This window comes from Mastomys coucha, unplaced genomic scaffold (assembly GCF_008632895.1).
Source record: "Mastomys coucha isolate ucsf_1 unplaced genomic scaffold, UCSF_Mcou_1 pScaffold9, whole genome shotgun sequence".
In the NCBI taxonomy this organism is placed as follows: domain Eukaryota; kingdom Metazoa; phylum Chordata; class Mammalia; order Rodentia; family Muridae; genus Mastomys; species Mastomys coucha.
In genome coordinates, this window is record NW_022196915.1 from 62,238,599 (window position 1) to 62,251,942 (window position 13,344).

Sequence of the window (13,344 nt, forward strand, 5' to 3'; positions counted from 1 at the left end):
GGGGTGCACTTGTTTAATCCTAGCACTTGGGAGGCAGAGGCGGTGGCTCTCTGAGTTCCTGGCCAGCCTGGTCTAGAGTAAGTAGGACAGACATGGCTACCCAGAGAAACCCTGCCTTGAAAAACGAATCAAAACAAACAAACAAAGAACAAGATAATGGAAGTGGGAAAGTTGATTGTAGAGCCGGTGATCCCTCTGCTGTGGTGGTGGAGGAGAAGCCCTGGAAGTAACCTCCTGGGTTTCTGGCTTGGATCAAAAGTTGAGTAGTGATATTTTTATGTGTGCATGAATACACATATGTGAAGGCCAAAAGTCAGTTTTGAGAGTCTTTCCCAGCTGCTCTCCACCTTAGTTTTGGAGCCAGGGTCTCTCCCTGAGCAAGGAGCGGAAGGTCCAGCTAGACTGGCTGGCCAGGGAGCCCAAGGGCCTCCTGTCTTCACCACCTCAGTGCTGGGTGCACATTGCCACACCTGACCTTTTCATACATAAGCTGAGGGATGAACTCGGGCCCTCACGCTTCAACAGCTAGCACTTGACCACTGAGCCATCTGCCCAGCCTCCACACAGCGGATTTTAGGGGAAGGAGCCGTTTAGATACAGAGATGAGGATTCTGAACACACTGGCTCAAGGTGTCTAAGACTTAAGGGAAACTGCCCAGTAGTTGTCGGTGTGATATACATGGGGCTAGAGTTTCAGAAGCTGGGGTTAGCTAGAAGTGACTATAGAACTGATGACATCATACCAGCAGTGGCTGAGTCCCGAGCTCTGAATGAAAGCCCTTAGGAACAGTGAGTGGAGCAATGAGGGAGAAAGTAATGAACAAGGAGGATGTGAGCTAGCAAGACGGGCATACTCGCAGCTGGGAAAGAATAACCAAGACACCACAGACCAAAGGAGTGCTATGAGTTAAATGCCTAGCCTCCTCACGAATTCCTGTGTTAGAATCCCCAGCCCCCCCTAGGAGGGTGGTGGTGGTGGTAGGGGGGTAGGAGGTGGGGCATTTGGGGAAAGAGTTAGGGCCCAAGTGTTCCACCCTCAGAATGGGTGCTCTCATAACGGAAGCCGATAGATGCACTACTTCAGCTACTTCTGTTGCCCTTCCTTCTCTCCCAGTACATGAGGACTCCGCAGCTATCGCCTTCACCGGATGCAGCAGAGAGGGGGCTCCAAAGTCTTCTGATGCCTTGATCTTGGATTGTGAACCCCCAGAGCCATAGGAAATAAATCTTTGTTGTTTACAAATGGCCCAGTTTCCATAATCGTGTTATAGCAGCAGTAAGGAGCTAAAGCAAGCGCTGGTTGGGTTTTAAGGGTGGAACTCTTGTGACTGGATCGTAAGAACTAATAGGAGAGAGCTTACTTTTTCTGGTTTCCTCAAGGAGAAAGTAGACAACTGTAAACCAAGGCACGGGTCCACATCGAGAATCCAATGATACCGGTACCCTGATTATGGACTTCTAGCCTCCAGAGCTACAAATTAGAAATAATAGTTTTATGTTTAAGCCATCCAGTCTATGGTAACCCAGACTAAGGCGGGATGCACAAGCTAAGTTTTTGGCCATGGAGCATAGTATTGTTTCTCCTGTGAAAGAAAGACAAAGGATGATGTAGAAAGGAAGAAAAAGGTGAACAATTTTCGGGGGCAGGGGTGAGGGGCACATGAAAGACAAGGTTACTGAATTCACTAAGTTAGGAGCTGACCAAAATGGCTGCCACTGTGTGAGTACACTGCCAAAGAGCTACTACATGCAGTAGATTTTTAAAAGCAGCAAGTTTCTGTCAGGAGATACCTTGGTTCTAAGTCGGTGAAGTTGTGGAGATCTAGACAAAAAGCATTCAGGGTTCTCTTGTCTGCACAAGGAGGCTTGGTCTCAAGTTGCGTTCTATTAATCGTATTACCAATATGGGTCAGCGGCACTGTCACTAACAGACTGGGTGATCCTCTGAGATGGTGAGCTGAGTGACTTGTGTTTCCTTCTTCCTCTCAGAGGTTAGATTACACTAACCCGATGCTGCTGCAGCCTGCTCTCTGCTAGCCTTCTCAAAGCTGAGAGGCATTTCATCGAAGGACAGAAAACCATCCCACCAGGCCAGCCATGAGCCCTGGTTATAAGAGAAGCCCTACCAAAGCTTCATAGGGCCTCTGACTCCACAGGCAGAACTCAGGTGCCTGGGAATGCGAGTGAATCGTGGCTGGCCCAAACCCTGTGGAATCCCTCTGCAAGCCGCAAGGATCTAGGATTAGCTTCCATGTGGCTCTCAGCTTCCCTAATGTGTCCCAAGCTTACCCCAGACCTTTATCCCAGGCATCCCGCCAGGCTCCAGCACAGCAGAGACCTTATCTGAGCAGAAAGCGAAAGCAGCTGACCTTCGTTTGGAGAACTTAGAACTGCTCCATTGAGAAGTTAAGCCTCTGGCAGAGCACGGTGGCTCACCCCTGTAATCACATGTGGAAAACTGAGGCAGGAGGATCACCGTCTTAGACCAGTCAGGAATACATGGTGAGTTCCAGGTTAGCCTGGGCTTCAGAGTGAGTCCCTGAATCCAAAACAAACAAACAAACAAACAAACAATGATGGTGTTGAAGTCACTTTACAGTTTCCTTTCACTTTGGCTACTTAAGGCTACATGTCCAGCCAGGCAGCTTTCCTCAGGAAAGCTCACCAAATGGTCTGCATACCGAGAAGTCCAGGTGGATCTAAGGTCTATCTAAGACCATGTATATGATGTATTAGCAAATGTAGCTTGGTTTGGGTTACTCTTGCTGTGGTAAAACACCACACTGTGATAAAACACTTTGGGGAGGAAAGGGTTTATTTCATTCACAGTTCCATACAATTCATCATGAAAATCAGTGAAGGCAGGAACTCAGTTTGTACTGGCTTGTTTTGTGTCAACTCGATAAAAGCTAGAGTCATCAGAGGAGGGAACCTCAGTTTGAGAAAATGTCTCCATAAGGTCTGGCTGTTGCAAGCTTGTAGATCATTTTCCTAATTAGTGATTGATGTGGGGTGGGTCCAGCCCATTGTGGGTGGGATCATCACCAGGCAGGTGGTCTTGGATTCTATAACAAAAGCTGGCTGAGCAAGCTATGCAGAGCAAGCCAGTAAGCAGCTCCCCTCCATGGCCTCTGCATCAGCTCCTGCCTCCAGGTTTTTGTCCTGACTCCCTTTGATGATGAACTGTGATATGGAAGCATAAGGTGAATAAACCTTTTCCTCCATGAGCTGCTTTGGTCATGATGTCTCATCTCAGCAATGGCAGCCCTAACTAACACACATCAATCACTAATTAGGAAATATCCTATAGCCAGATCTTATGGAGGTAATTTTTTCAATAGAGGTTCCTCTCTTTTCAGATAACTCTAGCTCGTTGTCAAACTGACATAAAACTAGCCAGCACAGTGACGTCATAAAAGGTTTGGTTGATGTCATTTCGGTAGTGAAGATAACCAATGATCAAGTCCAGTTACATCTCCGCATATTGTTTAATTGGTGTTCATCTCATCACCTAGGTCCTTGACATCAGGTCTTCATGCTTGACTGCAGCATCAGTGAGCACAAGATAGCTACCCAGTAATGTTTGCCTAACCAAGAAGCTAGGATTTGCCAAAGGCTCTCTTCTGGATCCAGCCTGGTTTTCCTCTAATCTTAAACACCCCACCCCCACCCCACTAAAACTTTTCTGATCCAGAAAAATCCAGAACAGTGCAGTGGAAACAGAAAGTTCTGGAAAAGGCCATTAAATGGAATGCAGGTGCCCTTGGGAAACATTCTGAGGAACTGAAGAAAACTTTGAGAACTTGTCTGAATCAAACCAGTCCTGAGGCTAAATGACTTTCCCCTGTAAACTGCATCGTGAGTTGAATCTGTTCATTGAAAGGTGACCCTGACATAAGGAGTTAGAGACGGCTAAGGCAGAGAAACACACACACACACACACACACACACACACACACACACACACACACACACACAAAAGCTACGGTGGGATTTGTCTCAAGAAACAGTTCTAATGTTTTCCAAGGATTTAGAAAAGAAAGTGAGACTGTGCGATTCTAAAGGTTTGCTGTCAGCAATACCGAAATGCTCCATCAAGCCAAATACTATAGCAACGATAATTTCATAGGCTAGTCTTTTTGGCCTTACTGTCTTTTTCTATACATAGCCTTTGTTGAATACTTCAAAATTAACACTGGTCACGGTCCATTCTTTCTGACTTCTGCTTGTCATGAATGTAGTTACCTCTGGCTAAGAATATAGTTCAGTGGTAGAGTCCTTGCCAAGAATGCAGAAGCCCTGGATTCTATCCTTAGTAACACACATGGGCACACACACATAAATGCAGTTAACTGATAAGGCAATACAGATTGTTATCAATAAATTGTTCTATACTATTGTATTGTCTTAGGGTTTTTTGTTTGTTGTTTGTTTTTTGGTTTTATTTGTTTGTTTTTCTGAGATAAAACACCATGACCAAAAAGCAAGTTGGGGAGGAAAGGGATTATTCAACTTATACTTCTCATTGCTGTTCATTATTGAAGGAAGTCAGGACAGGAACTCAAACAGGGCAGAAACCTGGAAGCAGGGGCTGATACAGAGGGCATGGAGGGGTGCTGTTCACTGACTTGCTTCAATGGCTGACTCGGCCTGTGTTCTTGCAGAACCCAGCATCACCAGCCCAGGAAGAGTATTACCCACAATGCATTGGACCATCTCCCATTGATCACTGACTGAGAAGATCCACTTACAGCTGGATCTCATGGTGTCGTTTCTTCATGAGCTTCCTTCTCCTCTAATGACTCTAGCTTGTGTCAAGTTGACACAAAACCAACCAATGCAAGTATGTTCAGCTTAAAATGTACTTCGGCCATCCCAGAGCTCATGGGATTATGTATAAGATCTGTATGCTATGAGTGCTATCTTGTAGCATGTAGTTTTTGCTACCCCACTTTTAGCCCCTGGCAGACCATGCTACTGGCCCCCGCCCAGGTTCCCTCAGATGTGTGGATGAAAAAAACACACATGCACACACGCACGCACACATGTACCAGCGAATCTTAAAATGCCCTTGCTAACTCAATGACTGGGCACTCCCAAACCTCCCCTGCCACTCTAACCAAAAATTCACATGGCTGGTTGGCTTTACCTCCTGCAGCTACCTCCTGCAGCTACCTCCTCCTCCTCCTCCAGTTTCCCCAATCTGGTAGCTTGCATGGGAGGACCCTAAAGTTCCACCTATTCCATCCAGCTCATTGGTGGCTAGCATCTTTATTGATAGATTAAGAACCAATTGGGGAACAGGACCTTAGCATCAGAACCACCACTACACTGGGCGGTGGTGGCGCACGCCTTTAATCCCAGCACTTGGGAGGCAGAGGCAGGCAGATTTCTGAGTTCGAGGCCAGTCTGGTCTACAGAGTGAGTTCCAGGACAGACAGCCAGGGATACACAGAGAAACCCTGTCTCAAAAAAGCCAAAAAAAAAAAAAAAAGAGAGAGAGAGAGAGAAACAAAACAAAACAACAACAAAATCACCCCTACACTATCTACTTTCTTCTCTTTAGTTTTTAGTCAGTATGCTATATAGCCACGTACCTGAAACCCCTCCAGGAGCCCAAGCAAAGGATTGTCAAGAGTCTGAGGCCAGTCTAGTTCACAATATGTATCTCAGATTGGTCTAAAATTTAGGGTACTCCTCCTGGTTCAGCTTCTCAACTGCTCATACCTATAATGTGGCTTATACCTATAATATAATAGTGGTCTTCCCCATACCATTCACTGAACATAAATAAAAAAGGTATTCTGGATACCATATATCCATATATAAGTCCATATATAAGACTCCTACGAGATTGTTTAATGTGAATGAGTTTCTCCAACTACACAAATCAATTCAGTTTCCAAAACATGCAAAGCAGGAAGTGATGACATCAAGGGCCTAACTTCAACTCCACACTTAACTTTCCATCCAAAGGGCCACAGGATGATTAGATTCACTCAAGTATAACCTGAACTGTGCTCAAATTCAATAAGAGAGACTATAGAGATGGTTCAGTGGTTACAGACATTAGTTGTTCTTCAGAGGACCCAGATTCAGTTGCCAGCACCCACATGGTGGCTCAAAACCAATTCTACCTTCTGTCCCAGGGGATCTGGAACCACTTTCTTCTCGGGCACCAAGTATGTACATGGTGCACAGACATATGTGCAGACAGAATAATCATATATAGTATATATGTGTGTATATATATATATATATCTATTATTAAGAGCAGTTTAGCATTTTTAGGGCTTGAAATTTTTATTTACTACTCATTCCTTCCCTTGGGCAACCTAAGTTAATAAAAATAGAACAATAGGGGCTGGAGAGATGGCTCAGCAGTTAAGGGTACTTACTGACTGCCCTTCCAGAGGACCCGGGTAGCACACTGGCTGTTAGTAATGGCATTATACACACTTGATCCTTAGCATGTGGCTCCTTCCTCTATCTTGAAAGGTTATTCTGACCACACACAAAGGCTCAGCAGGTTCAGCACAATGATTGTGAAAGCCTAACAGCCTGACTGATTCCTCTGAGCCCACATGAAGGTGGATGGAGAGGACAAGCTCCACCCAGTCGGTTGCCCTCTGCCCTCCAATCACATGCTATGACACGTGTGCCCCACCAACATCACACATGTATGCATGCACACACACACACACAGATACACATATACACACACACACACACATACACAAGAAATTAAGTCCCTACTGTCATCTCACCTGAGGAGTCTCTTTTGACATGTAAGTTAACATTCAGGGTGCCCATGACATCTTTGGGGGCCATGATCCAGCTTCCTACTGCACAGAAAATCCTTTGCACCTATATATTCATTCCAAGTGTAACAATCAGTTATCTCGCAGGGGAAGTGGTGGCACACGCCTTTAATCCCGGCACTTGGGAAGCAGAGGCAGGCAGATTTCTGAGTTCGAGGCCAGCCTGGTCTACAGAGTGAGTTCCAAGACAGCCAAGGCTACACAGAGAAACCCTGTCTTGAAAAAACCAAAAACAAAAAAACCAAAAAAACAAAACAAAACAAAAAAACAGTTATCTCTCAACGAGTTCTCAGCAATAAGTTCTCATCCCAGTATCAAGCCCTTGTCACAATATAGCTGTCTTAGTCACTGTTCTATTGCTGTGTAGAGACACCGTGACCAAGGCAAGTTTTATAAAAGAAAGCATTTAATAGGTGGTATTATGGCAGGAAACATGGAGGCACAGATGGTGCCTGTGAGCTGATCCTCCTGATCTAAAGGTAGGGAGGGGGCAGGGGAGAGAGAAAGGAGAGAAAGAGAGAGAAAGAGAGAGAGAGAAAGAGAGAGAGAGAGAGAGAGAGAGAGAGAGAGAGACTCTGGGCTTGGCATGGGCTTTTAAAACACCAAAGTCCCCCCTTTCATACACACACACACACACACACACACACACACACACACACACAGTGACACACTTCCTCTAACAAGGCCATGCCTCCTTATCCTTTTAATCTTTTCAAATAGTACCACTCAACATTCAAATATATGACTAAACATTCAAATATATGAGCCTATGGGGGCCATTCTTATGCAAACTACCACAATAGCCGTTATGTAAAACTGAATGCTGGGCTTAAAATGTAGTTCGTAATTAACTTGGAGAAATGCCTTACCCTCTTCTCTCACTGTCTAAATAAATGAAGGCCTTCAGGGTTCAGTTGTCCCTGGTTGTTACAGCAAGGCATTGGAACTTTGCAGTTACTTATGAAACTTGGTTCAGTTGGAGGTCAGGTGATTTTACAAGGACAGGCTCTTTCTTCTCCTCAGTCTGCTCTTCCCCTTGGGTGGGCTATACCCAGTTGGTTGGGAAGGAGTAAGGCCATGGTTTCTGGTCTGAATCAGAGCTTAATTCAACTGATCTCCCTTATGGCCTATGACTGACAGGCACCAGGGAAAGGAATTAAATGCAGGCCAGCCAATTACCCAACTGTCTGGGTTTCCCCTTAGTCTCATGAGGTTCTAATGCTGATTCAAGTCTATTTAAGTATTTAGAATGAAAAAAACTTTTCCAGTTTTAAGACATCCACTTAAATATCTTTTTATACATAGATACACACACACACACACACTAGCTATTGGAGTAGGCACAATATATGTAACAATGACTACATTAGAGTTCCTGTCCATTTGGATTTAATTCACAGTTAGGAGGAGGCAGATGATAAACAAGCACACAGTAAGTGCTGCCATGTGAAATATGCTACAAAGAAAAATCTTGTTGGGTATGGGGGTGAACACCTTTAATCCCAGCACTTGGGAGGCAGGGACTGAAGGATGTCTGTGAGTTCCAGGCTAGCAAGGTCTACATATCAAGTTCCAGGACAGAGAAAACTAAATGGAGGGACCCTCTCTCTCAAAAACACAAAGAAAGGAAAAAACTCGGAGTTGGATGTGTGGTGCATGCCCATGGCCCAGGTGCTTAGGAGATGGACATAAATGGTCACCTGAGCCCAGGAGTTCAATAAGGAACAGAAAAGTCATAGTGAAAGAAGAAAGGTGGGGGCGGTGCTAGGCTGGACTGGGTGGCAGGGAGTGGGGTCTGAGAGGAGAAATGACATGCAAGCACCAGCTTTCACACACCTGGGGTAAGAGCAGAAGGAGGAAATATATAAGAATAGAGAGAGGCATTGGGGCCAACCAGTGCTATGGCCCTGAAGCAAGGATACTTGTTTCAGTTGTCTGAGGATCAGGGACGGGGATAGGACAGCTGGAACTATAGCGAAGGGCAACAAGCCCAGCTGACCAGCCGAGGAAAGTTCCCAAGTACTTGGATCTCTGGCTGATACTATTGTGTGAGCTTATGCTTTAACACAGGGTGTGCCCAGGCTTCTTTTATCAAAATGCACCGGCAGTGGGTAACTATTACCACACCGTCTAGATGTATGTGTTTCATACGAATCTTGCTTCATTCCATCACTTCCTGCTTTACTACAATCTGTGCATGGAATTATGGGCTGTATATCACCTCTGTGGCACTTAGACCATGAGCTCCTTCCAATCCTACCAGGCCTGCTCCAGCATCCCAGGCCCAGGAAGCAGGCCCCCTGAGTTGACACCCTAAGTTGACACTACAGGGTTACAGAGCACAGGGAACTTCTCCCAGCTGTGGGTCCTCATGAAATTAGCAGCACCACAGAAAGGCTGTGATAGTTTCTCTGGGTCTTGTGGCCTAAGGGCAAAACAGGACCCATTTCTCCCATCAGGGAAGCCTAGGTCAGAGAGAGACTGGGGTTTGCGGAAGTCTCCTCAGCAGGTACTCCAGCCAAGGACTCAGATGGAAATCAGATTGGAGCACTGTGGTACCAAACAGTAGAGAATAGAACCTCTCTGACTTCTCACAGGAAATGACAGACAGGAGCACTAGAAGAAAAGGAGCCCCCAAGACATCTCTGAAATGCTGGGGTGCTTCAGGACACTTTGCATCTGATAATCTGAATATTCCAAGTCCGTGACTCTTGGTAAACAGGATGGGTAAGAGCCCAAGAGGGTTGCTACCTGACTCACAAGCTGTTTTGTTTGTTTTGGGTCACAAGTTAGTCTGAGATCTAGTGAATGCTTCTGCTTATCCACTAATACAGATAGGCGAATTCCTTTGATCGGCAAGGCTCAGTCTCTCCATCTCTACAATGGGAAGGATGGTATGCATGAGCTAAGTTTACTCTGAGATCATGACCGTAGCACAGTGCTCACATGCACACAGTGTGGGATCGATCCCATTTTGCTAACTAATAGGGCAGGCAGAACTGTGCAATTCCATGGATTACTTGTGGTTTCCGAAGCATGTTGCTTCACACCCCACTCACCCTGTCCCCCTGGTCTGGAATATTCCTCCCCTACTAGAAATTTCCAACCACCTAACATGCCACTCTGCCAAGGCGCTACTTTAGAGCCTCCAAACCAGAGAAGAAAACTCACTGCGGCCTCAGTATCCTTCCCAGGTTTCTTTTGTTTGTTTGGTTGGTTTTTTTTTGGTTTCTTTCGAGACAGGGTTTCTCTGCATAGCCCTGGCTGTTCTGGAACTCACTCTGTAGACCAGGCTGACCTCGAACTCAGAAATCCACCTGCCTCTCCTTCCCATGTTTCTACAGAACATCATTACTTATACAAGAGTCAACAGGGGATCTTTATTCTACCACCCTAAGAGTGATGGTCATTGCCACTGCCTTGGTTAGGGTTTCCATTGCTATGAAGAGACACCATGACAAAAGCAACTCTTTTTTTGTTTGTTTGTTTGTTTTTTGTTTTTTGAGTTTCTCTGTGTAGCCCTGGCTGTCCTGGAACTCACTCTGTAGACCAGGCTGGCCTCGAACTCAGAAATCCGCCTGCCTCTGCCTCCCAAGTGCTGGAATTAAAGGCGTGTGCCACCACCGCCCAGCCAAAGGGGAGGAAAGGGTTTATTCAGCTTACACTTCGACTTTGCTGTTCATCACTAAAGTAAGTCAGGGCTGGAACTCAAGCAGGTCAGGAAGCAGGAGTTGATGCAGAAGCCATGGAGGGTGCTGCTTACTGGCTTGCTTCCCCTGGCTTGCTCAGCTTGCTCTTTTATAGAACCCAAGATACCAACCAGGGATGACACCACCCACAATGGGCCCTCTCCCATGATCACTAATTGAGAAAATGACTTACAGCTGGATCTCATGGAGGCGTTTCCTCAACTGCGGCTCCTTTCTCTGTGATAGTTCCAGCTTGTGTCAAGTTGACTCAAAAGCAGCCAGTACAGCTAGGTTGTCCCATTTCAATTACATAATCAAGACAATCCCTCATAGACATGCTCCTAGGCCTATTTGTTCTAAAGACCCTTCATGGGTACTCTCTGCCCAGCTGACTCTAGATTGTGTCAAGTTGACAAAAATCCACTGTTACAGTTATTTTATATGCTCCTTATGAAACTTGTATGACTGTTGTCTGTTAACAACCTGTAGAAAACCCCTGAGCTTTTAAGATGCCAGGACAAGGTGAGTGGTGGTGGTGAACACCTTTGATCTCAGCACTAGGGAAGCAGAGACAGGAGGATCTCCGTGAGTTTGAGGCCAGCCTGGTCAGATTGAGCTCCAGGGCTGCCAAGGCTACTCAGAAAAGCTCTGTCTTGAGGGGAAAAAAAATAAAAGTTGCCAGAACATCACTCCCTGACAGACAAAACTAAATTCTGCTGCCCTTCCAAAGGACCCAATAACCACCTGATAGTTCAGTTGTCTGTAATTCCAGTCCCAGAGAATCCAACACCCTCTTCCAGCCTCCACAGCTACCAGCTATGCACTTGGTATACAGACATGCGTGCAGGCAAAATATCTATAGAAATAAATAAATGGTTGTTTGTTTATTTATTTTGAAGTGGAAACTTCCCTTATCAACTCAATATTGGTTTAATGGTTTATATGTTTCAAGTTCACTGTTTTGGTTTTTTGTTTGTTTGTTTGTTTTTGAGTCTCTCTACTTAGCCCTGGCTATTCTGCAACTCACTCAATATATAGATCAGGATGCCTTCAAGCTCACAGAGATCCACCTGCCTCTGCCTCCAAAGTGCTGGGATTAAAAGCATATGCTACCACACCTGGCTGAGGTTCACTCTTACCCTAACCCAGAGGAGGAATACAAGAGTCATACTTGTAGACAGGCCTGAGACACTTCAAGAGGAGTATTAAGTCCAGATATCCAGAGAGTTAATGAAGAGTGCAAGAGATGATGTGGAGAAAAACACTACAAGTCTTAAAATGTGGTCAACTTCCTGAGTGGAAGGGCAAGACTGACCTCTGAAATGACTATCGTTATCCATGCATGCCCACACACACACACCAGCAGTCACATGAACATACATAGACATACATACCAACACATATGCATGCACATATGCACACAGGCACACATTGCACACAGAGATACATATGCATGAGTGCCTAAGTACAAATCCCTCCCCAGCTGAGCACGGCAGTCTGCATCTAGAACCCCAGGGCTGGAGCTTGCTGACCAGCCTATCTAGCCAATCGGTGAGCTACAAGTTCAGTGAGAAATAATCTCAAAGATAGACAGGCAGACAGACAGACGGTTGGCCAGCAGTGGCGCATGCCTTTAATCCCAGCACTTGGGAGGCAGAGGCAGGCGGATTTCTGAGTTTGAGGCCAGCCTGGTCTACAGAGTGAGTTCCAGGACAGCCGGGGCTACACAGAGAAACCCTGTCTCAAGAAACCAAAAAAAAAAAAAAAAGTAATTTTTGGTTTTGGGGTTTGTTTGTTTTTAGGGGTCCTGGGTTCAGTTTCCTGCACCCATGTGGTAGTTCACAACCATCTCTAACTCCAGTTTCAAGATATCTAATTATGCCCTCTTCTCATATCCATGGGCAGTAGGCATGCATGTGGTGCACATATATGCAGGGAAAGCACTCATACATAACATAATGTCTAAAAAAATGAGGTAGAAGGGCTGGAGAGATGGTTCAACAGTTAAGAGCACTGACTGCTCTTCCAGAGTCCTGAGTTCAACTCTCAGCAATCACATGGTGGCTCACAACCATCTCTAATGGGATCCGATGCCCTCTTCTGGTGTGTCTGAAGAGAGCAATAATGTACTCAAATACAACAAATTAATTAATTAATTAAATCTTTTTTAAAAATTAGGAAGAAAGCAAGCAGAGAAGACTTCTGACATCTACATGTACACACACACACACACACACACACACACGGGGTGGGGAAATTAATCTGCTGCCCTTTTCAATTCTTGGCTCTCTGAATGAAGCACAACTTAAAAGATTCAATCAGTGCCTCTGCTCATTGGCCTTCGGAATGACAGCCCAAGCTCTGTATTCCAGTTAAAATTCCAGAGGGATAAAATCAGAGTCAATGTCTTGGGTTAGACGCTGTTCTTCCTGGAACCAGTGTGACACTGAACAAATGGCTTTCCTTTTCTAAGTAAGCAATAGCACAGTGTCCTTTAACCTCCTGACCCGTTCCACCTGCTTCCCCAAGTAGACAGGAAGATCAAACTGGTAGCATGTATAGGAAGATTTTATAGAATCTGGCACTGTATTTCTGTTGTGACTTCGTAAAGTTCAAAGACCTAATTATGGTCCCAATGCTTGGCTCACAGTTGGGGCTTATGTAAGCAGATGACAGAGAGGAACAAATTGGGCCAGATTCTCTTCCAAGCAGTGTCTAGGTTTACTATTGCTGTGATGACACACCACGACCAAAGCATTTTGGGAAGTTAGGGTTTGTTTGGCTTACACTTCCACATTGTTGCTCATCATTGAAGGAAGTCAGGACAGGAACTC

General features: G+C 45.4%; 1 protein-coding gene and 1 long non-coding RNA gene across 4 annotated transcripts in view; one reads left to right on the top strand and one right to left on the bottom strand.

Moving 5' to 3' along the window:
• Nucleotides 1-1,239, top strand: part of LOC116085290 — a 1,410-nt gene extending 171 nt beyond the window's left edge. Inside the window, exon 2 of the long non-coding RNA XR_004116480.1 lies at nt 1,115-1,239. This is a non-coding gene — a long non-coding RNA (uncharacterized LOC116085290). The remainder of the gene's footprint in view (nt 1-1,114) is intronic.
• Nucleotides 1-13,344, bottom strand: part of Slc25a30 (solute carrier family 25 member 30) — a 77,263-nt gene that overhangs the window by 45,072 nt on the left and 18,847 nt on the right. The window lies entirely within an intron of this gene.